At 44.2% G+C, this 23,794-nt stretch overlaps 1 long non-coding RNA gene across 3 annotated transcripts in view; it reads left to right on the forward strand.

The window, feature by feature from the left end:
- The window catches only part of LOC114861547 (uncharacterized), a 147,182-nt gene that overhangs the window by 31,297 nt on the left and 92,091 nt on the right, over positions 1 to 23,794 (forward strand). For all 3 annotated transcript variants that reach the window (XR_003786821.2, XR_008695512.1, XR_008695513.1), the window contains exon 4: positions 12,587 to 12,676. This is a non-coding gene — a long non-coding RNA (uncharacterized LOC114861547). The remainder of the gene's footprint in view (positions 1 to 12,586; positions 12,677 to 23,794) is intronic.

A 23,794-nucleotide genomic window follows, 5' to 3' on the forward strand; every position in this document is an offset into this window, starting at 1 on the left:
GAACTCAGGTGTTGTTCTGCTACTGTTCCACTTCCACTATTTGTCTCTTTCATAGGTAGCTGATGGAGAAATCGTGGCTATAGATGACTTGTGTTGGATCACAAGGATCTAAAGAAAGAAAAAAGAGGCTGAAGCCGTTGACGGTTAAGCCGGGTCAGAGGTCAGGATACTGATATACACCCACTGTGTTGGGGTGAGACACTCACCATCTTCACCTCTCCTCCCTCATCCCTCTCCCCCGTGGATCTTTTGTGGGGTTATTTCCGGCCTGGTGGAGCCCCTTGTTTCACCATGTTGACCTTTAAGAGTGAGCGATGGCCGTTCTCATTGTGTGTAAGGCAGTGACTGTCTGGACACAGGCAATCCTCCCTGTGCTTGTATCAAATCGAGTTTCCTGCATGTGGATTTTTTACGGCTTTGCAGCCCCCACAGAATCAACACTGCAAACACAAGGTTGTCCCCTTGAAACGCACAAGCACTAGCTCAAACACAATAGAAGTGAATTTTCAATACACGCACGCACATACATGCTAGAGAGCTCCACTCCATAACTATCAGAAGCACTTATAGGCAGCGGGAAACTGCGCGGTGTAAAGGTCAGAAATCTCAGCACCTGCATGGAAAGGTTAAAAGCAGAGCTGGAAATAACCCCGGCAGTCGAGGGCGTGAGTGCAGCCGCCGCACGCTTTCTCCTGTGTGATGTCCCCCCCCTTGTCGCGCGGCTCCGAACCCCCGTCTAGCTAGCGTCGTGCCATGTGATCCAATGGGGGAGAAAGGGACGACAAAGGAAATTGAGTCAAAGCGGTGGCAGGCAGCACGAATGGCACCGTCTTTGTCAGGGCTGCTCAGGAATGCTCCGGGATGAGCAACAAACAAGACGAGCTGTTCACTGCCACTGTTAAGGCATGTAAATATGACAAGTGGAAGTGATGTGCCTGACAATCTGCTTTGGAGAGAAAAGGGGGAAAATCCAATTTCACTACACATACTAGAGATGCATTAAGTTGTCAAATATACACTACATGAAATCCAGCTGCATTACTGCTGCTCCATGTGTTAGCTTGTGCCTGGTGGAAGGTTGAGTTCTGTCAGATTTCATTCATGATCCATTATCTAGTTGGACGCTTGACCTTGGAACTCCACTATGTACAGTAAGAAAGAAAACTATTGCAAAAGCATTTCCTTATTTAGTGCAAGGCCTCAAATGAAGTTAATGCAAGTAGGCGGATGCAGATGCATGCTCGCTGATACCACTCCAACTTGTGCAGAGCTGCTCTTTATGTGTAACTTCTGTCTCAGTTTTTGTGTGTTGCACTGTAGGATCATCATTACATTCGTGTCAGTGGGACTCAAACCTCTCGTACTGTCAGTGTTGGTGTCTTGCTCAAAGTTCACCGTCCAAGTCCCACTCCTGGCGTTTGTTTTCCTCCCCACCTGGCGTTATATCTCAGTTAATCTTCCGGGGGAACTTATTTCACAGTCGGGTCTCCAAAATGTCATCCTGACTGAAGAAGCAAAATGAACGTGGCACCCGTTACGGAGAATCTGCAGAATCTCTGCTCTGACAAAACAATCTATACACTCGCACATCACCTTTCATTTACCTCAAGGTGTCAACCCTCACTGTGTGTTGAATCGCTGTGCCTGTTCTGATCTGTTCTGCTCACTAGATGACTGCTGAGTGTATGGCATGCTGCAGATGGTTCCACACAATTCAGTGGGTTGCCATGTGTGATCTCGTTTGATGACTTGATTGGTAAATGCAATTATTTGCATTTTATAGATCTGTCAGAATCAGCTCTTGGTAATATTTCTTCATAACTGCATAGGTTAGAATGGCCAGTCTGTAGATGTCCTGTGATGGTATATTTTCCCAGTTAATGTGGGACATTTGGGTTTGCATTGCTAACCCAAATGTCGGTCCAGTAACGGTCCAGTAACGGTCCAGTAGTCTCACAACAGACTTTGCCACAGAGGGACGATGCGTTAAAGGACTTTTTTGTTTCTGTATCACTTGTATTATTATACAGTATAATTGGCATTAACGCTTCTTTGCCCTGTAATATGATGCTTTTTACTCGACTGATTGTCTGTTATTGGGACTTTGTAAGGAAGAGCTCCTAACATGCTTAAAGGACAGCTGAATCTTTAAACCAGGCCCACCAACTACAGAGATTTTTTGCCGTCTCTAATGATAAAATAGGAAAAAGCAGTTAAACTGCAATGGAGATGAAGTATTTTCACTTTAAGATTCATGACATATCAAGAGCTTGGTTGTTGACACTGAGTTTACTGAGTGATGTATTCCAGTTGAAGTATGTCATTAATGTCCCTGAATATCACTGCTTTATATATATATATATATATATATATATATATATATATATATAACTCTAGCTCTTTAGAAAGGATTAAAGTCTGCATGTTATTAAAGCTGACTTTTAAACCTGAGGTCCATAAGACCTTGAGGACATTGAGTGTTTTCTTAAATGTATACATGTACGATGCCATTCTTTGAGTGACAGATAAAAGGACATGCATTCAATCAATGCTGTTTATGGTTTATACCAGTTCTCGTAATTTTGTGCAAAACTAAACATTTTCCAGGCTTCTTCAACAGCTCAGTCTTAGTGATGAACTAAATGATTTAGTCTGACTTCTCGTGTCTTTTCACACAGATTCCGTTAGGTGGTAAGTGACACAGAGCATCTGTGGTGGTACATGATAAAGTATGTACTTAGAAATTAGTTCAAAAGTGCATTTAAGCATAATGTAAAATGTCATAGGCAGCGTTCATTTCGCTGTGATATATTCCTAGACGAAAGCTCCATCTTTAGGTGATGTTAACGTTGAACCTTCTCTTTGACGTTCGCGTATTCCTTACATTTTCTTTATTACACGCCTGCTTCTCCGTCACTCTGCCTTTTGCTCTCTGCTTTATAACGCCACTTCATGAAAGGAAGTCTGTTTGCCTCCCTTAAACTTTTCCATTTTTTATTTTATCCACCTGTTTTTTTTCTCAGATCAAGCTCAGGCTACTTTCATCTCTGGCCCTTCTGCCGAAGCGAACGCAGTGTTTGTACGCACACGTATACACGCACGCATTCATTAAAGGTCATGGACTGAGCCAGAGCCATACATCACAGCACAGGTCTGTCTGATTGGCTGTATTCACACAAGATACCCCGCTGCCCCCGACATAACCTCAGGCTGATGTTTCAAAGACTGACGGATACTGCACAGATGAGGAGCGTTCAGCTGGCATAGTACTGATAGGTACCATTTGTGTAGCTGTTTTTACATACTGTAGTCTTTTAAATAGATCAGCAAGGACTGTTTATACTTTATACTAGTTTTCTCTCTCAATTTGCAAATGACTCGTGATTTCCAAGGAGGATCATGAATTACACTTCTCTTAGTTAAGAAAAAACGTAAGTATTTGTTATTGATGCAACCACTGGATGGTGCCAAAGTTTGGAATCTAAGCAAAGGTAAATTGTATGAATAGAGCCGTTTGGTTCTCCAGATCAAAAGGTGAAGCATTCATCACATCTCAGACTCATCTGATCTCGTTATCTGTTGTATCATCTACTGTATGTCAACTAAGAAAAAGCAGCGAGGAGCCAATTCTGAATCAGTTTTAGTTGTGCTCAGTTAATATCTCAGTGTAAAGACAACAATCATCAATGAAGGAACATCATTGACATCAACTGCAGAAGGATTAAATGGCAGGAAGCTCATTATTAAGTCTTCCTTTTTCACAGCCAATAAAGCAAAAGGCAAAACGTGTTTTTTAAACCCCCCCCCCCCCCTCGCCTTCCTTCCTTCCTGCTCAGCCAACAAAGTCAGGCCTTTGCATGATAAAGTTCAAAGCGGGATTATTAAATTAGAGAAAGACAGAGAGACAGAAAGAAACTGACACAGACATCAAACGGAGAGAAAAGGCCTTGTGAGGGGGAGGAAGTAGTGCCAACTTCTGAATCGGTGCTCAGAAGAAAGAGAAACAGTAGCCGTTCCCATGCCCACACACAAGCCTCCCCACCCTCCACCTTTGTGATGTATCTGCCATGCTGGAAGGAAAAAACAACAAGACACAGCGATGTTTTTTAATCTTTTCTGACTGTTGGCATTATAAAAGCCTGCTTCTTTGCCGTGTCTGTATGGCTTTGCAATAACTGGGGTTGTATTTGTTTTAAAGAAAGAGGCCGACATGGCATGAGTTAAAAAATAGTAGCTGATAGCTTAAAAAAGTCTCTGTTTTCCCAGTGATCGCCAATTATGTCTAGTTTAGTCAGTATGTGCTGAGAGCAGTAAGAGTCTATTTATCATGCCTCCATTAGGTTCTCTTTGATTAGAGGGACCTGATGGAGATGGGATTTACTCAGTGCACATTAAAGCCTAGGTAAGCACAAACCATTCGGCCTACAGGTCTCTCAACACAACTCAACCTAGTCTTCTAACAAATTGAGCACAAATGCATCATTAGCACTGATGTAGATTTAAAGAAGCATTTGTTGAAATCAAATATTACCCAATTAAATGGGTTGGGTTCAAACCTGGCACTTACAGTAAAGCTTCGATTAGATCATATCATGGAGAGGAGGTAAATGCAAATGAGGCAAAAACTGCAGCTTTTACTAAATGAATATTCAGCAAATTCTGCAGCATTTATTGTCATTATCATCCTTGACCTATTGCTGGAAGACGCTGTGCTATAAATATCGTTCAGAGGCAGGTTTCTAAATGAAGACCTCATATCTCCGTGACAGCCATGAACCAAACATTAGACATCTACCACACGTTTTCTTTTTTGTGCTGGCTTGATTTAATGCTAACTGATGTGAATCATAGTGTCTGTCACGAGCTGTCTCTCCTCTGTGTTTAAAGAGGCAGGCAAGCCACGCGAGCTTCCACCGAGACGTCTGCTCCACACATGGGGCCCCCTTCTTCTAAACTATGCCACCGGGAGGGAGAGAGTCGCGTGTTTCGTTTGAAGGCAAAAATAGACGGTGACATCTACTAGCTCCGTTTGATGTGAGTTGCAGGCCGTTGCATAGCTTTAAGTCGGTCTGGGGAGACACCTCGTGCAAAATGATGTTCAGGCCATATATTCAAAGTGAAATAACAGTTTGTACAGTGTGTTGGGGAATGTTTGGATTAAAGGGCAGAAAGTAAATCGTGCTGGCTCAATACCAGTATCTAACTGGGCTCTTTGGCTGACCCCATACTTTGTTGGAAGATGTGCATATGGTGTTTTTGTTACCCATTCATACAGTAGAGCTAGAAAGGAATGAGCTTCAATAGAGCCACAGCTACCTACATTTTCAGAAAATGGGCCACGTTTCTGCTAATGATCACAGAGTTGAAGTGAAGAATCCTTGGTTTCCACCTGTTGACTCTTCCCACAGCAAGTTGTGTTCAGACGCACATGGAATAAATAGAAATGTTTTAGTTCCAGTAAGGAATGCCACAACGTTGAGACTGTGCTTTTTGTGCTGTCTTGAGTCGTTTTCACAAATTTCCTTCTGCAGCGTTTTACTCAGTAGCAGAGGTACAGTAAATGACGGTTGCCATGGACATTTTCTTATGCGAGTGTTACCTAATGCGCGTCTGATCTCAGGGCCTTACACAGGTCTAATGGTACAGCTGTTGAAGTTGAAGTCTGGCTGCCATGCTTTGTCGCCGGCTCTCTGCTGATAAAAGCTGAAGTGCAGCCAAATTCTTACAGTAAATGTAAGTGCTCACAGTAATGTGCCGAGATCTCTGTTCATTTGAACTGAGCATTTACCTTGAGCAGCTTTAGGGGGAAAAAGCTCCAAAGATATGATTGCACAGAGTACCGTACAGAGCTGGGTAGGAGTTCACTCAAAGACGTAGGCATTGTCACTGCCAAAACTTCCGACATCAGTGACGCAAAAGCTTCTTTTTGGAGTTTGACTTCACAGCCTACGACCCTGTGATACTTTCACAAGAAAGAACATGATGGCAAGAGGCATGCGTTTCCATGTTTGTGTTTGATGGGAGGGGAGCAGCAGGAGGCCACTTCCATAACCATGCTTAATTTTAGTCTTGCATTTGTATCCTGTTGAGAACGGCAAGGCAAAATGACAGCAGGCAGTAGGGCCCGACACTACAGCATACGACCGGTCTGCAGCCTTCATGCAGAGAGGAGTCCCAAGCGAAATGCCAGTGAGTGTGGGAGGAGTCGGCCGCAAAGTGGACATATCAGTTTGGAACAAACAAATATTGTCAGGTTCATTTGCTCAGAGCCCTAAACTTTAAACTCCGGGTCTTCATGGGTAAAAGGTTCCAAACTAGATTTTAACAGACTTTCAAAAGGTCTAATGCCGTAAATGAGTCTATACAAATCTATATTTTTTTAGACTTCAGATGTGAAAGCTACTTGAATGTCTGAGCTTTGCTAGAAAAAACAGCCCACGTCTTACAGATTGTGAAAAGACGGCTATTTCTGTTAGCTCGAAAACGCTCCACCGGTTAAAGAGCAGTGGTAGTGAAGAAGCACAACATTTAATTTTTCACCCCCTCCATCTCACCTCTAAAACATTTCCACGCCTCAGTGGTTTTTATATACGGTATCGGAGATAATGAGTCCACTTTGACCTGCTTGAAGAGACCTGACTTTGGTCCTGTTTTCACGCGATGATAAAGTGATGAACAGAATGTGTTAATAACTGCTAGTCTTAGAATTGATGTGGAATTTGTTAACTGAATCTTGATGGTTGTTCAAGTTTTAAGTTTTTTATTTTTTTTATAATTAATTTTCCCTCTTTGTGACGATGATGCTCTGTCTTTACGCACAAAGCAAAACAAATAACTCGACACTATCCGAAGTACAAGAAAAATGTGCTTTCTGTTAAATGGAGGTGAAGCGATTTTTTTTTAATTTTATTTCCATGGCAAATACTGCAGATCAAACGCAGGAATTCTGGGCCTGCTGGAGATGATTAAAACTGTAGCAGCAAACATAGAAGTCGACCATTTGACCCTGTCCATTAGTCAGACACCAAAGTAGAGACGCGGAGGCTGCCTCCTTCTGTTGGCGGTTCATAACAAGCCCAAATGACTATCCTCGGCCCCTCCAGCCTTCATTTCCCACCACCCTGTCCTGCCCACCGCACCTCCACCCTCCTCCCCCACTCCCCGCTCTTTGTCTGTTAATGGATATTTAAAGGGTATGTCAGAGATCGGGAAATAACTTGTGTTGAGAGGTCAGACTAGACACACATTATTCCCCTCTCCCCTTTCTGAGGAAACAGAATGAAACGCGCGTTGAACACGGCTCTCTTGATGCCCAAGCCCCCGCCGTCATCGGCGCCGCCACCCGTTTTGATACACTCTGCTACTCCGCTCCGCTGCCACCACCTCTAATATCTTATAGAATTAAAGCAGTGACAGGTTATCATAATCCAATTTCAGAGACAATCGCGCCGAGCACCTCGCAGCGCACCAAGAAACCTGGATCGCAATTGAATATGCACTCGGTGGATTAAATTACGCAGGGAGAAATAATTATGGCTTACGTTGGGAAATATCTTCCTGTGTTATTGTGAGTGCTGTACTGCATTGTGTACAGCGCTCACTCCGGTGCACTCCACAAGATTTGCAATAGCGGGTTGTCAACAGCAAGAGGCTGGGGTGGGAGGTGGCGGTGGTGGGTGATGGTTGTTATTGTGTTATTGTACACTCTGTCTCATAGCGCAATATCTATTCTGAAAATAATGTCACCCTCTAATGAAGTAAGGCTCCTTTTATTATTTATCATTTGCAGCCACCGCCAGCAACTACACGGCGCCGTATGCCTCAGAGATGTTTTTAAAAAGGGCGCTTTAAATGAACACATTTGAATCGTAATGTGATTTTGTATGTTGTTGATTTTTTTTTTTTTTAACAAGGAGGAAATGGATGCGTTTTCCCCGAGGGCGATGTTTGTTTGGGGAGGCAGTGACTTTAAAGGTGTTCAGGACCGCCTGGCACTTTTGGTCGAGACGGGATGTACTTCACAGCTCATTTTAGATGGTGCTTGAGGATTTAACTTCCTGACTGCAGCTGGAGAGTTGGTTAATCCTTCCTTTAAATATCATTTCAGGTCGGAGAAAAATAATCTCGCAGACAAACAAATTGGATTGTTTGTTTTACATAAAGACCCATCCAATATAGTCATTAATACTTGGGTGGGTTCCTGCCAGTTCCTGTCTTTTCATGCTGTTATTGACCAGGTTAAATCTACCAATGTTCACTTCAACACTTATCCTCCATTTTACATGGCACGTTTACTGCTGCCAGCTGCTTCTTCCATGATCAGCTGTCAACCTAAACTGCTATTCCAGCTGTGCCTTTTCATGCTTAACTGAGGTATATTTTAGGGGGGTTGTGCTGCAATAATTATCATTTTATTGCCTGATCCCATTTTTATATAATTATTTCAATACCATTCATGCTTCAGGTGTACCTGCAGTTTTTTTCTCATTTGCTACTTGGTATAAAAATGCCAAAGAAAAGGGTCTTTTTATCTTTTAAAAACTACAAATTTTTGTTTGTATATCAAATACCATTTAGTTTGAACCCATTATTGATTTAGTCAAGGTAAAAATCCCTCATCATTGTTTTTTTAACAGCTGATTCTGGGCCTTCAAAAACACACTAACACTCTAGTGCAGCCAAAAAGCAACACTGAGTGTGGAGGAGGAGGAGGAGGAGGAGGAGGATGGCTGTAGCCGAGGCGTGTTGACAAAGGACAAATGAGTACTATGGGATGGAAGGTGTGAGTAAAAGGGGAAAACGGGCGGAAGCTATGAATGAAGCAAGGAGAGGACTCGGGGTGACGGGGTCAGCCGCTAGTTTTTATATCAGCCACACACTCTGGAGATTCCTCCCTCCACCCCCATCCATCACACGCCACTGCCTGGGCACACTGTCGGCCTCACAGACGCACATAATTGTGAGTACACAGATACAGCCATGCATCATTGCACGGGCCAGGGAGGCGAGGGCCTCGCGTGTCGGTGGATGTAAGGAAGCAGACCCCTTACGTGCCTTACGTTTGTGCGCAGGAGGCACGATGTGAATGCACGACGGGCATTTGATCTGGGATGAATAAATGGAAGTATATGTTTAGGAGACTGGCTCAGGTTCAAACCTGCTCCTTTAGCTGCCGACATTTTTATTCTGAAGCCAATTACAATTCAACTAATGTTGGGCAATACTTAACTGCTATGCTCTGCTTTGATAGGATGCATGAACTTTCCTAAATGAGGAGATCTCTTGCTGTTTTCTTCAATTTGTTCCTCCGGCTCGGTGTACACACTATCCCTTTCATTTTATTGATGTGTTTGTCGATCTCTGTCATCTAATTATTTCCCTGCTCTGTGTCTCTTGCTCCTCTCTCGGCTGCAGAAGGCGTCTCTTTGATTGCCAGGGCTACACTCTGCTCGCTGGAGATAATACCCCCTGAGTTGAACCAAATTGTTGCTCTATGGTTAGTCCACACTTAAATATTTTAGGGGACAGGGGCTTTGAAATTGGCACAAAGGGACAAAGCTGGGAATTTAAATGGCAGTGCATGAAGAAAGATTCATAGGTTTACAGCATCCGTCTGAGCGCCGTGTGCCGATTGCTGGCCAGCCAAGAGGGAAGGATGAAATGACCGTCATAAATATGGTTTTGATTTTCTAAACAGGCGAAACAACAAAGTTACGGCGAGAACATTAGCTGCATTGATCCCGTCTGGTCGATGGAATACAGCAGGCGGTGACCTTTCCCTCATTTGGAGGCATAAAATTCCTTGTTGAAAGTCTCCAGAGGGCTCTGGCTGAAAGCATTAACACAAATTACCAGCCACCATTAAAGGCCTGCATCAATTCCACCCTGTGCCATCATTACCAAACGGCCGATAAAATGCTGGAAAGCCATCGTCCCGCGCTCTGGCATGCCTCGTGCGCACACACAGAAGAATGTGCGGGCGCTAACAAACACTCAGCCCTGGAGACTGCTGTGAAGCCTATTACACACAGCCTGATTTACAGCTGAGCCGCCAGTAGCCAGGACCATCAAGCCACCGACACACCGACCTGCCGTGACAGTGCAACTAATTGAGCCCAGATATATCTGCCCCTCCCCGACTGGGCCTTGAATGGGTGATAACGTGCCTACCTGCACAATGCTGCTTGTATATATCTGACAATAATTGCTCAAAGTTTCTGGTCCAAATCTCACCGTTTACTTTTTTTTTATTTTAAACTTCAGTGTCCAGAGCCCGCCTCATCTCTGTTCCAACTAGCAACAAAGTTATGTGCTTTAGAATGAAACAAAGCAAGTGCTGCTTATCATGTGATTCGTTGAGTAGAAAAAAAAGCAAGATATCAAACTATATTTGGATCTCTCTCATAAAAATACTCGGCAGCACCGACTCTAGGCATATCTAATCAATCTACTTTTTAATAATGCAATATTTAATAAACCAGACACTTGCCAGTGTTACACGTTCGCCCACAGACAAATCTAACACCCACATCTGTTGAACCTTGTTGCTAAGCTTTGAGCTTCTAACTGACTCCAAAGCAGTGTCATTAAATTAGTTCTATTCTGAGTGGATAATAAAGAGTCTGTCACCTTATGTGTGAAACCGATAAAGCTGTAATCTCATTACAATTACAACGCTATCTATAAATAATGTGCAAACCAACATAAACATTGCACTTAATGAGAAAGGTGCAGCAAGGAGGACTAAATGTAAAGGTATGTTGCCATGTTAGATTACAGTTTTTGGGTAGAATCTGCAGTCGTACTGAACTTGGATCGGCTGGTTCACCCTCTGTGGTCAGGAGGCATCATTCAGCATTTCTCCACGTGTCCTGCCAGGTCCAGGGTTTCCTCTTCCTCTGTTAGGACTTGTCACATGGAAAGCATGTGTAATTGTGTTTTTGTTTAGTTTGGCTCTAAGCTCTCTCTTTTTTTCCACCATTTGCTGTCATGCATTTATCATACTCCTCCCAGGGCTGTTTGAGGTGCTGATGCAGTTTGTTTGGTACCTGCGCAATGTAGTTAATTTCATTTTGCATGTTTTTCACAGTCCCTTTCTCCATTATTTGATTAAAAGTTAATCACGGCACTAGTCCTGTTTATACCACCCATCCTTAAAAGCTGCACCTGTATAATAAAGGTTGCTCCATGTTTCTTTTTTTTTTGTATCACTTATTATTGTTTGTCTTTTAGAATATCAGCACAGTTTTTTTACAGGTTTAACATTATCTGACCAAGAGTTTGGTGTCTTTACCTAATTTCTCTGTATAGAGAGCTGAGACATTTTAATTAATCTATCACAGCAACTGAAGTTGTGTAGCGTTCCTCGTGGTTCATGAAGAGCTCCCTCCAGCTGGTTGTCATGATCTTTACATGCTTTCTTTCTCCAGCCTCCATATTTCAGGTCAAAAGCTGTGTGACATACAGTATTAGATAAGTGTATTTGTGCTGTGATTCTATGTAGACAGGAATGTGTTTGCATGTCAAGGCCAGTGAGTGTACTGCAGGAGTGTGTGTTGATGTGTGTCTTTGTGTGTCTGGGTGCATTCATGCACAGTATGTGAATCTGTGTTTATGTGTGTGGTTGGCCCCCAGCGCTCCTCGGGCCCCTGCTGCTCTCTAACCTTCACAGAGCTCTGAGAGAGGTCAGCTGGTTCCCCCCTCTCTGCCTCCCACCTCTCACTCACACAACGCAAGTTCGGATTGCATTCGCCGGCGATGACAGGTGGACGGCAGGTTATCCTCAGGTCGAGTCGCGCCAAATTAGCGTTAGTGTAAAATGTGTAGGCACCAGGGCTTTTGCTGTTTTGCACAATATCCTGGAGCATTCATTATTCACAAAGGAACAAACCCATCTGCTGCTGTTGTCTGGGAGAGAGGATTAAACAACAGTTGGATGGAGCGATGATGGGACACAATGCAGAGATCAATGCTTAGCCATCGCTGTACCGGATCACAGTGCAGAATTTTTTTGTACACCTGCTGTCCTCAGCCCAGAAGTGTAATCATAAACTGATTTCAGTATGTGCAAAGATACAGGTACTGAGAGTATGTGTTAGCACTCCATTGGCAAATATCAGTTTCAGTTTGGTGCATCCAGTCAAGCTATAATACAGTACGACACTCCAGACTGGTTCTTTACCAGTTCAGCTGACTGATGAAGGCAGATTCATTTGATTGATTTTATAGCTGTACTGTATAGTGCCTACATGTATACCTTCAGTTACTACCATTGAAAATACAGCGGGTCGGCCCTCCTGCCAGTTCGCAGCACGATCTTAAAATAAAATTTCAAAGGTAAAATGAATAGTATTTAAATATTTACAAGAGTTTAATTTATTAATGTGAATATTCTCCTTTTTTTCTACATGACCTAATTTTAGAGATGACACCACTACTGCATCAAACAACAAAATCGAAAGTTGTAATCGAACCAAGCGGAGAAATGTTTAATTCTGCGTGCATTTGCATCTGTAATAGGAACAGAGCGCGCGAGTGGCTTTACAGTCAGTCCGGCCTTCCAGTAATCATTCGCTGTTTCCCACAGACCTCAACCTGTGACTCTTGGAGTGGATGCAGGCCAGCTGTCAGACAACAGACACGACAGACATGTGAGGAGCGACGACTGCGATGCGAGGTAGGGAGGCCGTCCACGCTGAACGGAGCTTTGTGCTCGCTACTTTTGCTTTTATGTCCCTGCCCGTCCTCCCACTCGGCGGGTGGGCATTTGCGAGTACAGAGAGCGGTCCAGCCTTCACGCTGGACCGCCGCCATCGGCTGAAAGAGATGATGGGAAATCAAGAAGGTTCCAGAATTCCCACGACGCTAGCGTGGAACAGGTTCTGAAATAATCAGACAGCAGGAAGTAGGAACAGCTCACAGCCCTGGACTGCAGATATGTGTGGATATGTGTGTACGTAGGTGTATGTGTGTAAGTGAGTGAGTGTATGAATGTTTCTGAGGAGCTGGCATCAGGATAGCGAGTCTGTCGCCAGACTCCCTCCATATGTCCATCCCAGTCTGTCTGGGCTCACTAGCGTCCAGCGCTAACAGGCTGAAAGGCATTGCTGGCTATTTAACTGGCCGTTACAGAAAGGATCAGAGGAGTAAATGGAATGGATGTGACAGCACACAAATGAGACTTTCTGTCCTTAAGGAAGAGGGTTACAGTAAGTGGAGGAGTGGCCCCTATGACATCCAATTTGCAAGCATTGCATCTTTTTGTTTTTGTTCATTAGTGGACAGACTTACTGTTCAGTGCAGTTTTTCTGTTTACTGATTCATAGATTTTGCATTATATGTTTTAAAACTGCCATGAGGCCAACCTTTGTCCTCTCTTGGACTGTACTGCTTAAGCCGTTCCCTTTACTTTTGGTTTTTACTGTCAGCTGACTAATATAAGCGTAAGTGTATTGTTCAAATAAACCAACAGAGCCTATGATATACAAGGTTTATTCTGCTAATCACAGCCCTTTCCCCCTCAGATCAAATAGGAGGCATCAAATAAGAAGATAACACAAGTATAAACAGGATGTGAATAGAGCTGTGGATAAGTGAAAGGAAAAACAAGACTATGATAAGGATAAAAAAAATAAGATGAATAAAATGATGAGGATAATAGATTAAAACTAACAAAATAAAGATAAGGGTGAGGGAGGGTGGGAACAGAGTTATGACTTTTAACGATCTGCATGGCTCGTCAGATCAGGCTTGTTTAAGCAGCCAAATTGTTTGTATAGACGCATGCAGATGGGGGTTCAGCGTGTTAAATAGTCTCTGCAGTAACACACACTCACGCCTGCTCATGTGGGGCTGCAATGTGATCTCTCTGACAGCTGCATAGAAGAAGCTTGCTTATTATTACCGTTCTTCAGAGAAACAAAACATTAGGTTTGGCCCGCAACTTTCTGCCTCGTGCTCTGTTTAATGGTGGAGTTTTAGGAACCCCAGGGTCCGTAATGGGCTTCTAGGAGGCCCCGAAGAAAACAAATAGTCTGATATTTTGTGGAAATGGATGTAGTTAAAAAGCATATTGCTTGATTTACAAGAATAAGTTTCTGGTTTTCCACAAAGCGTGTAGTCAGTTCTGTCACGGGGACCCTCATGTGGCTGCTTTGGCTGAAATCCTATCAAGTGGGGGCACCATGAACTAATATAGAGTAATTTAAGCGGGTTCTGACATGAAACGGTTTGACACAAACCCTGTAGCGACATCCTGCGAGACAGAAGACAGAGAGGAAGAGTGGATAAAAGATCCCGGACCGAAGCGGGGACTGTTTCTCAGAGCACAGATGGCGCTCGGCTGTGAGCGAAATGGCACGAGGTGGTTAGACGGGCTGAGGACGATGGGAGACGAGGGTGGTGCCCCCCCCCCCCCCCCCCGCTCCCCTGCCAGGTTCAGCATAGCTTTTGGTCTGGTGTGTGGAGTCTCCGTGGTAACGGTGACATCACCGCAGGGACAGGCTGGGCGGGACTCTCACCTCTGACGCCGATACAGGAGGCGATAATTGTCTTGGCAACCATGTTGCCGCCGTTCTGCACGTTGTGCTATCGTCAGCATCAGCAACACCTTGCTCACCAGTCGGACCAGCAAGCTCACGCGCTTTTACATCAGGAGGGGTTTGTGATCCTTAGCAGGGACGACCAAAGAACTGTGAATAGACCTAACGAGGCAACCAGCTTAAAGGGCACATGGAAATGGCAAAGAACCATTTTTTTGTTTCCCAGTGATATCTTAGTAAAAGAACAACCCATCCGATATTATCAGCCCGTATCCATCTGTGAACGTTCATGAATCATACTTACGAGGGCTGTGAGATTCTCATGTGAGCTGTTAGTATGCCGCATGCTACAAATAACTTCATGTTTGTTAGAATTAGTGCTTAGAACACGGCCAGAACACTTGAGAGTATGTTCCACTGCCTCATTATGCTAATGGGAGGTATTTTCTGCAGTGCTGCTACTGCATTCACTCTCTCACATCATATTTCACAGGAGTCTTTAAACACTTACTAACATTCATTTTGTCTTATGAGAGAGATGATATGTACATCCCATTATTGGGTCGAGTCCCAATGATCTGTATAGCTGTGTTGATGTAAAACGTTGTCCTTGCCTGTAGCTGCTGTGACACAGTGATTCATAGGTTCTGACCCAGGATACAGATGTGGGGCAGAGCCACTCTAACACGGCTGCTGCCTCCAAAGAAAGTGGGACATTGTAGGTTTATTCTTAGGAGAGAGAGAAGATGGGGAGATTGCAGAGACAAGTGGGAAATTTTGATGAAACAAGTAGAGAAAGGGTCATTTGACAGACATATGAATCTGGAATTTCTGCAGTATGTACTGTAGCATACTGTATGAGGTCAAAGGAACGTATTCTTCTCCTATAACTCTTGAGTCTTTTGCTCAATACAGTCCAGAGTCATACAGAGTCTACTCCATGAGAACAAATGTTTCTAAACAATCTAGTTTGGAAGCCACTCTTACTGTACATGCACTTGAGGCCAGCACAGCGTTTGGCCTATTTCTGAACCGAATGCAACCATTGGTGTCATTGGCTGAAGTCAGCTGAGCATATGGTTCCCTAAAGGCATCGCAGGGCAACCTCCCTTCTGTACCCGTTCTCCAGACTCATTCTCTCGCTCGCTCGCCGCTGAAGTCCATCTGTAGAGCTCTTAGGGCTGACGGGTTCTCCTGTTCCCCCCCGGGCATCTTAGGTGTGGGCCAATATGGTGCCACGAGATGGAGTTCCAAGGTCGAGTCGGTGCTCCTCCTTCTTCCTGTCTTTTTCAATTCACGCACGGAGATAAGGCCACAAACAATTTCTACATGGTTACGGCCAAAGTGGAAAGCTAAAGTAGTAGACCTTGACGTGGCAGGAAGTTAGACATACTGTAAGTTAATGTTAGACCTGAAGCCTGTGCACCGTATCTGTCTGGCATCAACCGGACCCATGTTTTATTTATAATAATATTCTGTGCTGTTGATCTCTTCCTGGCTGTTGCTACTTATCAGCTAGAGCCCAGTATGGAAGAACTATTTTCACCCTTAGCACAGCATTGTCTAGTCTTAACCCCGCAGAGACTTTTATGATTTTTGAGCACAGCTTAAAGCTTTAAGCTTTCCCTAACAGTGGAAATGGCTTCAGAATGAAGAGGGAGAAGAATCCAAACAGAAAACAGAAGGAATTTGGAAATGATCCTGGCCCTGATTAAAGTCTTTAGTGTACTGAGAAACGAAGGGGGAGGGGGGGGGGCATAGACCACGCATGCTTCTCTGTTAGTGCTGAGTCATGTGAACATAGTGAATGCAAGTTGATGAAGATGAACAAACTGTGATGCCATCCATCACAAAAGCATGTCCACTTAGATCGAGCCCATATATAACATTCAAAGCCGTGACGTTTATTTGCGCCGCAGTAATTATCAGCCACTTAGTGTTTTGATGCCTTCTAAGCACCACTTCACCTAAAGTGTTAGCCAACATTTGTGCAATCATCTTTTTATCTGGAGAACACCCCCCCACACCACCACCACCACCACACACTCACCAGAGACCACATGAGAGAAGAAATATTTTTCAGTATGTGGAGTACAGTGAATCAGCGTCCCGAGAGGCAGAGATAAGATTGTCAGCCGGTGACAGAGAGCGCGATAGCAGCTAGACACAAAACACCGCGTTGCTGTCGCTCCACGTGTCGCCTATTTGTAAAAACAATTACATTATCTGCTCTTCTTCCTCCTTCGAAGTCTTTAAAACAGCGCTGCGACGAGCAAAAACAACAAACTGCACAGGCAGAACATTCTGTCTCGCCCCCCCCTTCCTCCTGGATGCTAATTTTCATTTTAATTGCGTCAAACCGCTTTTTCTCACATCTGAAAAATGTGTACGTGTGAGGGTGTTGATTAGAGAAAGTAAAAATACAGCATGTAGGATTTTTATGCTAATTACCCTTTAAACCTCGCTCACGTCAGTCGGCTTCCCTAATTAGCATGTTTCCGACAGGAGCGGGGAAGAGTGAGAGAATGGTGCGATGGGGCTCTGCACAGCTAAATTAGCGGTGTGAAAACCCAGACATTTGAATTTTCCCCCTCCTCTTCTCTGCCTCATTCTTCCCTCCTCTTCCACCCACCCACACCTGTGAATGAGTTGGAATTACCTCTTATGCTCTGTCTGTCTGTCTGCCTGCCTGCCTGCCTGCCTGCCTGTCTGTCTGTCTGTCTGTCTGTCTGTCTGCCTGCCTGCCTGCCTGCCTGCCTGCCTGTCTTTCTGTCTGTCTGTCTGTCTGTCTGTCTGTCTGCCTGCCTGCCTGCCTGCCTGCCTGTCTGTCTGTCTGTCTGTCTGTCTGTCTGTCTGTCTGTCTGTCTGTCTGTCTGTCTGTCTGTCTGTCTGTCTGCCTGCCTGCCTGTCCACGGTCTCCAGCCGTCCGTCTATTGTCTCTCCCTCTTTTTCTCCATGCACAGCATCTATCTCCATCTGCCTTCGTCTGCTCGTGTCTAACTTTCTGTGTGCCAGTAATAGTCCTGTATTTTTCTCATCGCCTAATAGCTATCTTGATTTCTCTGGCTATGTTTGTGTGGCCCTGTGGTTATCTACATCTTTCTACATCTCTTTATTCATCCACATTTCCATCTGTCATTTCTCTTTGGGTCTTTATTTCTAACGTTTTTGTCCTGTATCTGTCTAATTTGTTTTATTTCTGTCCATCTTCGTGTAGATATATATGTTTTTCTCCCTCTCTGTCAGTATCCTGCTTCACAACATTGCTCTTTTTTAGCTATAGTTCTTTTATCCTTGAGCTCTGTTTGGGTTCTTGAATTCAATCTGTACTTTTTGAGTTTTTTTTCTGCACTTTTTATTAATTTTTGGTCTCAAAGTTAAACAGTTGGCCAGACTAGACTCAATATCCGCTGCAAGGTTCTGGTTAAAAGCCAGCAGTGTTATGACTGTCAATTTATCACCTGAGTGCCTTCAAGGTTAGACGCTTTCCATGCTTTGAGGGTAGGAGTTGTATGGTTCCACCTGGGTGACGCAGGCACCTACAGTACAGCAGGTACAGCCCATGCTGTGAACACAGAAGCGACGTGTACTCAGAATCACCTTCATAAACCTGATGGGCTTTATTTGTGTCAGTCAAAACACATTCTCTGCATCCTTACATAATGGATCCAGAGTGAGTCATCTGTTCCAGAAGATGCTTAAACACAGGTGCAACCTGTAATTGAGTGGATGTTGGCTCAGTGCTGGTGCCAGTATTCATTTATCAGCTTTTGGCTCGTCAACGCACGTTAGAAATATTCACTTTGTAATGTAAATGTAATGTAAATAGTGTGTTTTTTGTCTTTATTTCTTTCTCTTTTTCTTTTGTCCCCAACACAAATGTTGACCCCACAGTTTGTTTAAAAGCTTAATTAATATAACTTGTATGACATGATTCAGCGTCCCCACACTCTGTGAGGTTCAGAAGGTTGATCCTGTTCTTACTGGATGATAACGCGCCTCTCAGGTGCACGAGAAGCCGTCTCATGTAATGTTTTATGTTACGAGAGGACTCATTTCCTCAACACAGTCGAGGTAATTCGGATTCATTAACCAGTGAAATTGTAATACAATCCTGGTCTAATTATTTGTTTTTGCCTAACAGGCTAATCCCTGTAACTCCTCCTAAGACAGCTGTGCTCTTTATCATCAAATAGGATTTTTATTTGATGAATTTTTTTTCACCAATTTATTTGCTGAGACTTATGAGATTACTCAAAGTAAAACATAATCGCTTTAATCTTTATAATATCATATTACTTTCTAGAAGTCTCATAGTCCTTAGCTTCCATTAGCATCTTGTTAAATACTTGCCTGACTGATGACTGGTTTGCACAGGATTCGAGCAGCAGTGCCGACCATCACGTGTAGTGTGAAGAGTTTCTTTGACGTGTTTTCAGGCTCTTGGACAGACTTGCTGTTTTGGACACTTGAATGTGAACAGGACATACCTGTCAGGTTTCACAGTGAGATTCCTAACATGATGTAAATTCAATCTGCTCCTCCAACCTCCTCCGACATTTTGTACTTTATCTTCTTTGCTCCTGCAAATAGTGCAGAGGCAGCTGTACTCTACATGTTCTGACAGCTGAAGAGCCAATGAGCCAGGGCAGAATTACTCTCCTACATAGATATTAGCAGAGCTTTTAATTCACTGTGTCATCCTGTTGGAATTCCATGCATAGAACATCAACACAGTTTTCATCATGCCGGTTACTATAATACCGAAGCCGCTGAACGTTATAAGGCTACAGTTACAGAACGTGATGTGGCTCAGCTTTCCAGACAGATTATCCTCCTGGTTTTGGACTGAGCAAGTATTAAAAAATAAATAATATAAATATTTGAGAAGTAAATTATTTTCAGCAATTTAGAGCAAACAGTTTCTTTCCCAGTGTGAAGTTATTGTTTCCAGTTGATAGGGAGGTAATATTAAATGCGCTCTGTGTTTTAATTCATTATTCTCGACAAGATAAGTTGCAAAGGGGCAAAGATATCAAACCTTAAGGTGCTGCATGCTTTTTTTCTCTTTTTCACCTCTAAACAGTCAAACTAGATTAATAGGCTTGTATTGAAGGAGGCACAGAACACAAATGGTGTTATTGATATTCAGTAGGATAAGCTGTGGTCAGTTGCATTAAGGAGTCTTTAGTGGGGAGCGGTGCTCAGTGGCCCGCACCTTGTTTACTGAGGAGAAAGGTGTTTTGTCCCCGAGCATAGAGGCCTTACAAGGGAGACAGATGGAGGTTGAACTGCCCTGTTCCCCTGTGGGGGAGTCTGTAAATGTATCTTGGTGAGATCTCTGGGGGCTTGATGCACTGTGTGTATTAGCAGGAGCGTGGGCTGCTTTTGTGTCTCCAATTAAACGTCTGAAACAATGGATGATCGCTGTGGGCAATTGTAGCTGCACACAATACATGTACAGGCATTGTGTGAGGCTGTGTCAGTGTGTTATTACAGTAAGAAGCTCGGTAGTTATTATTCATGATATTCAGCACCCTCATAAGCTGCACATTCTAGCTCAGCTGCAGATTTCTGGATCCAAATTGGTGAATGTTCAATATATATTAGCCTTGTTTCTCCTAAAGTGCCACCGTCAAGAGAGGAAAAGGAGGAGAATATGGGAAAGGGACGGTCTCTGGGTGCCAGAAACTAAGGCACGCTGTTCAATGGAGAGTGGAAATAAAAGGGAAAGAAGGGGTCAAGCTGAGGTATAGAGAGAACGAGAAAGCTATGAGAGCTGTGTGAGTGTGAGTGTCGTGCCGAGCAAGAGGATGGTCTCCAGCAGCTTTATTGATTTCCTCTCCGTCTCCTCGACCGGCCTCCGACAATCTCCGCTTCCCCCCGCAGTCACAGAGAGAATGGGCTTTAACAAAGACCTCAGCAGACACCCGCCGACCGCGGCCGCTGTCAGTGCTCTCCAGCCTCGATCCCGAACCTCCGCCATCGAGCTAAAAGCGTACCCCTGGATCCTGCTCCGCTGACATTTGACTCAACACGAATTACTGAGCTCACCCCCGTTCTCTTTATTTTCTACTTTTCAGCGGGTTTTGTCTTTTTGTGTCCGTGCGTTTGTGTGCGTGTGTTTGTGGATTTCTTGCCCATACATTGCAGTGTGTGTTCAGGCTTTGGCCTATTCAGATGCAGCTAATGTGACATGGACAAAAAATTGGCCTTTAGCTCACTGAGCATGCATCACATCCGTGAACTTTATCTTTGCAGGATGCAGCAACCTGTGCTTTACAGCAAAGCCCTCCCTGAACCGTTCCCACTGCTTGTAGGACATCTGGAATAAAGCCATTATGAAGCCCTGACTTCCACGCTAATTAGCTGCACAATTATAGCAGCACATGACAAATGCTAAGATTTAATGGAGGAGCTTTTGAGAATGTACAGACCGCGCTCTCGTCTCACAGGTGACTCCCCTCGTCGTTGTTCATTAAATAAAGCACGTCTCCAATAAAAACAACAACAACAAAAAAAGCACGCTGGATGCTGTGTATGAATCAACAGCAATTAGCCCACTCCCCGCCTTGGGTGGGCCATCTGCTGAGTGAGCATCAGTTACAAACAGGTGGGCTCCCGTCGGTGATCACCACGTCGAACGCCACGACAGCGGAGTGATTAATAGCGCCTTCTAAATATCTCGCCGCGCAGAGACCGTCACACGCCAGTGCACGTCTTTGCTGCGTTTCGCGAACACATCTTCCGTCTTCCCGACGCACACGCCGTCCCGCATTTGTTAATTAGCGATTTTAAGAAGTCATAGTGCAACCTAATTGCTGGTAATAATGATATTCGATTAGGGAATCAATTGGCTGTGGTGCCTCGAGTGCTTTGATAAATGCAGCCTTGGGTAGCGGCTGCAGAAGGTTTATACAGTGACACAGAGCTAAAAGCTCAATCAAGCAACTGGACACAGAGCAGAGAATTACAGAAACTCGGCAAGGGCTCAAATATACACTCACTAGCATTTGCTGTCAAACCCAAAAGCTTTTGATAGCTTCCAGATACACAAAAACTTCACTTCTTCACTTCAGCTGGTGTGTGTGAAGTTAGAGAAGCCAACACTATTGATCAGACGCCATCGATTCCCAATGTCAGGTCTAAACACCAGCGCAGTGTGAGTCGTCCACATGTGTGTGGGTTGTTCCTCACTAAGTGTTGCTCACATGTCCGTGTGCTCGTAATCTGCCCTCAGAAGTTCAATGATCCATTCTGCCCGGCGCTGCAGCTTCAAAAGAGACAGTGCTGAAATCACCAGCCGCCTCAGCGGCTTCACTGTGGATGTGTGCGAAAAAGATGTAACAATTCCTAATTTGTCCACAGGCAGAAAGAGCTGCATTGTTGTGTGAGTCAAATAAAAGCTGATTACAAAGGAAAACAGACGAAAATTCACATAGAGGAGGAGAAAATCTGATATTTTTGAAATGAAGAAACCGACTGTAATATTTGTTCCAGGAATAAATTGCACAGTGACATACAAGGAAGACGGAAAATAAGTATGGGCTGACACATTTGAGTTCACATAATCAGCAGTGCGTTGCTGACAAGGATCTCAGTGTTGAGGCTGGCAAAAGTGATGCTTCTAAGGTCTTTTTGATGATATGCTTCTCACTTGCACTGCTTCTCACTTCCAAGTCACAGATTGTACTTTTGTTGTCTTTTTTTAGCGGCCTCATCGCAAAGACAAATGTTAAAAATAGCGCCTCTGTTCCTGAAAGAATGGAGCTTAATTACCGCCGATACCTTCGCCGGCTGAGTGTAATTGAATCCCGCTCATCTTTCACTGTAGGTGTAACTGAGTAGTGAGTTTGTCTTTTGGTCTCGAGGGCAGCCCCGAGGCCGTCTCATGTGATCACCGTGGTGTTAATCCGTCTGACATCTTGACAGCGCGGTGTTATTTTTGGAGCTGAACACCAGCTACGCGTGTCTTGCTGAGACAGCGTGGTGGTGGCGGCTACAGGAACGCACCGCCGCGTTTGACCCGCCTCCCAGGTGGCGGTCGCTCCCCCTGTCTCTTTGCATTCTCTATGGCGCCACGGAGGTGGAATCCACTTGATGTCTAAATGCGTAAGCGCCAACGCCCGCCGTGACGTTCGTGACCACGCGCGTCTCCCGTACGCGTGTCATCACCTCCAGTAAATAATATAGCTGCTTGCGAATTGAGATTTCCATAGGGCACCTGTAGCAATTGTACTGTACTTCACCCTTGTAATTGAATCAACCAGTGAAATATGCAACGTCCGGACCGAGACCACGAGACTCATCAGAAAGCACTAATAACTGCCTCCTCCTCTCTGCTTGATAAGAGCATTTTGTTTTGTTCAGCAGACAGAGAGGGAGAGAGTCGGCGAGCGAGCGAGTGAGCGAGCGAGAGAAGAACACTGATGTGTTTGGTTTGAGTCAAGGCCAGCTGGTTCTGATGGCAGCATGAAGGCTTTGCTGCACAAACAAATTACCATTCTGCTTCTCGCACTAACAGAAGAAAACTGATTTCTTGCTTTCTTTTTTTCCCTCGTGCCTTGCTCACAGTGAATTACTTTGATTAATTACGGCTCATGTTTGGTATCAGACCTCTACCTTTTGTGTAGAGAAGCAGGTCAAAACCTTCTTGCCTCGTGACCCCCATAAATGCAAAGTGGCTTTGAAACCCATCGTCACAATTTCTGTGTCTTTCAGAGATTTGCTGTAATCAAAAATGTGGAGCGTCCTTCTTGGTAAGGCTCCCACAATCCTACCATGTGTGTCATGTTCAAGTGGCCCTACACAACAATGGCTCCACGTCTTAGGACTTTGCATATTGAAGCATTGTTGTTTCCAATTATCTGCATTAGTCAAGCAGGGGACTAGAGCAGTAACAGGACCAGTTGCTGGTTGAATCCAGGTTGACGTTGAACGTACTTAGCTGTGTATGGATCAAAGCGTGACCCAGTTTTTTGACATTAAACAGGGTGTTTGTGTGTAATTACTGTTGATTAATTGTGTTGATCCACTAATGTCAGTAGCTTCATGCATCTTGCGGGAAAATGGTCCAAAACGCTGCATGTGCCTGCAACGTCATTATCATAGCTACAGTAGCATGTGGATCCAGGTGTGTGTCTTTACTCACTCAAATGTCACATAAATACTCAGTTCTAGTAGTCCAGTGTCCTGGCATTCAACCATCTTCACCTCAAGACAATCAGTGTGTTATACGTCAGCCTACATGCTGC

The sequence above is a fragment of the Betta splendens genome, chromosome 9 (genome assembly GCF_900634795.4).
Source record: "Betta splendens chromosome 9, fBetSpl5.4, whole genome shotgun sequence".
NCBI lineage: Eukaryota > Metazoa > Chordata > Actinopteri > Anabantiformes > Osphronemidae > Betta > Betta splendens.